This window comes from Littorina saxatilis, linkage group LG14 (genome assembly GCF_037325665.1).
Source record: "Littorina saxatilis isolate snail1 linkage group LG14, US_GU_Lsax_2.0, whole genome shotgun sequence".
NCBI classification, from domain to species: domain Eukaryota; kingdom Metazoa; phylum Mollusca; class Gastropoda; order Littorinimorpha; family Littorinidae; genus Littorina; species Littorina saxatilis.
In genome coordinates, this window is record NC_090258.1 from 8,285,303 (window position 1) to 8,287,802 (window position 2,500).

The 2,500-nt window shown below is 44.5% G+C and overlaps 2 long non-coding RNA genes across 2 annotated transcripts in view; one reads left to right on the forward strand and one right to left on the reverse strand.

Moving 5' to 3' along the window:
- LOC138947045 (uncharacterized) overlaps positions 1-2,500 on the reverse strand; it is a 49,974-nt gene that overhangs the window by 5,366 nt on the left and 42,108 nt on the right. The window lies entirely within an intron of this gene.
- LOC138947043 (uncharacterized) overlaps positions 959-2,500 on the forward strand; it is a 3,433-nt gene continuing 1,891 nt past the window's right edge. Inside the window, exon 1 of the long non-coding RNA XR_011449529.1 lies at positions 959-2,126. This is a non-coding gene — a long non-coding RNA (uncharacterized lncRNA). The remainder of the gene's footprint in view (positions 2,127-2,500) is intronic.

A 2,500-nucleotide genomic window follows, 5' to 3' on the forward strand; every position in this document is an offset into this window, starting at 1 on the left:
AAAAGCACAAAATCGCAAACTTTGCACAAAAGCACAAAATCGCAAACTTTGCACAGACGCACAAAATCGCAAACTTTGCACAGATGCACAAAATCGCAAACTTTGCACAGATGCACAAAATCGCAAACTTTGCACAGATGCACAAAATCGCAAACTTTGCACAGATGCACAAAATCGCAAACTTTGCACAAAAGCACAAAATCGCAAACTTTGCACAGATGCACAAAATCGCAAACTTTGCACAGATGCACAAAATCGCAAACTTTGCACAGACGCACAAAATCGCAAACTTTGCCCAGATGCACATAATCGCAAACTTTGCACAAAAGCACAAAATCGCAAACTTTGCACAGACGCACAAAATCGCAAACTTTGCCCAGATGCACAAAATCGCAAACTTTGCACAGATGCACAAAATCGCAAACTTTGCACAGATGCACAAAATCGCAAACTTTGCACAGATGCACAAAATCGCAAACTTTGCACAGATGCACAAAATCGCAAACTTTGCACAGACGCACAAAATCGCAAACTTTGCACAGATGCACAAAATCGCAAACTTTGCACAGACGCACAAAATTGTTGCTCTGCACAGGAAGCAATCAGGCTGCTCATTCTTGGTGTGTGTCCAAGTGATAGGGTGCTCCTATCGCACGCAAAATCTTGGTATAATCTGTCAGGCTGTTGAATGTTGGCACGTATTTCAGTGGAATGATGCTCTTAACGCACGCACAAGCTTGTTAGAATCATTCCAGGCTGTTAATTTTTGATATGTGTTAAAGGGATGCTCCTACCGCACGCCAAATCTTGGTAGAATCTGTCAGGATGTTGAGATTTGGTATGAATCCAAGCAGAAGGATTATCTCACCACATGTCGTGACCTTCGTCGTTCGTGGGCTGAATCTCCAACGGTCTGTACGTGTATGGATGATTTTACCCCGCCATTTAGGCAGCCATACACCACTTTCGGGGGATGCATGCTTGGTATTATTTTGTTTCTCTAACCCATCGAACTCTGACGTGGATTCCAAGATCGTTCCCGTGCGTACTTGGTCTTGTGCTTGCGTGTGCACACGAAGGGCCTAGAGGATAAGGCAGGAGCAGGTCTGCCCACAAGTTGACCAGGGAGATAGGAACATTCTGGGTGGCCGAGTGGTAACGCACTTGCGCTCGGAAGCGAGAGGTTGCGAGTTCGACCCTGGGTCTGGGCGTTAGCAATTTTCTCCCCCCTTTCTTAACCTAAGTGGTGGGTTCAAGTGCTAGTCTTTTGGATGAGACGATAAACCGAGGTCCCTTCGTGTACACTACATTGGGGTAGGCACGTTAAAGATCCCACGATTGACAAAAGGGTCTTTCCTGGCAAAATTGTATAGGCGTAGATAAAAATGTCCACCAAAATACCCGTGTGACCTGGAATAATAGGCCGTGAAAGGTGGATGCAGCGCCTAAAGGCAGTCGATCTACTGGCCGATGTGAATGCGTGATATATTGTGTAAAAAATTCCATCTCACACGGCAATAATAGGTAACATGCGCCTTGAGTCGCCTTGTATTGTGAGATACGTGCGCGATATAAATCCTCGTAAATAAATAAATAAAATAAATAAAATTCTCCCCCTTAACCCACACCAAGCGGCCGGGATTGGAACCCACGACCTTCCGCTTGGGAGGCCGGAGTCTTATCCACTATACGCCATTGTGCCCCTTCTCACCCTATGTGAAAGAAAGCCCGAAGAGATCATTGGCGATGAACATCCTTCTTCTTCTTCTTCTTCTTCTTCTTCTTCTTCTTCTTCTTCTTCTTCTTCTTCTTCTTCTTCTTCTTCTTCTTCTTCTTCTTCTTCTTCTACGTTCATGGGCTGAAACTCCCACGTTCACTCATGTGTTTGCACTAGTGGGTTTTTATGTGTATGACCGTTTTTACCCCTGCCATTTAGGCAGCCATACACCGCTTTCGGGGGAGGCGATGAACGTTGTCGTGTTCGCGGGAAGGACGACCGTTTAAGTGTGAAAATAATGCGCATTTACCAGCGTTGTTGGAATAGCAGAGGGGTGCAGCTAATAGCATTCATTCAACGTTGTCACCATCACGAGACCACATACAGAGTCGCTTTCCAGCCGAGAATGGTGAGTCTTTTTCCTATCTTTTGAAAGTCCATTTCGTATTTCAGAGAGAAAAAATCAAATGCCACTGATAGCTGCTAGTGACTTAAAAATGTTGTCATAATTGAAGTTGTACTAACGTTGTGTATGCCCCCCCCACCCCCCTGCACTATCGGTTGTGTTGGGGAGGTCTTTTTTCAAAGAGAAAACCAATGAAACTGCCAGATAACGTGACTTTGTTTTTAGTTCAGATAATCTTATTGCACTATCACCAGTTCGATTTCAGAGATACGTGACTTAATGTGCTTACTATAAGTATTGACTTAAAGCCGCAGTTTTGAAAGAATGTCTGCTATGTGCTACAGCCACTCGTTCCTCCAAGTCTGTTATCATTAGTT